Genomic DNA, 278 nt, shown 5'->3' with positions numbered 1-278 from the left:
CTTGGTTGTGTGTTTTTTGCATTGGGGTGGTTCCACATATATTTTAATTTTTATAAAAAAAAACTATATATATCTAATTTTTAATATTTTTATTTAAAATTTTTTTTAAATTTTATATATATATTATTTTACCCATTTTTTTCATTTTTTTTTTAAAAAAAGGTTTTGTGTGTGTGGGGTTTGGTTTTTTGTGTTTTTGGTTTGGGGGGCCATGTGTGTGCGCACACACCCCAAGGCATAAATAATTCCAAAATTTCCCCCTCAAATTACTTTTCCAG

The sequence above is a fragment of the Penaeus monodon genome, chromosome 23 (assembly GCF_015228065.2).
Source record: "Penaeus monodon isolate SGIC_2016 chromosome 23, NSTDA_Pmon_1, whole genome shotgun sequence".
Taxonomy (NCBI): Eukaryota; Metazoa; Arthropoda; class Malacostraca; order Decapoda; family Penaeidae; genus Penaeus; species Penaeus monodon.
The sequence above is the reverse complement of the archived record's forward strand: the minus strand, read 5'-3'. Positions refer to the sequence as shown.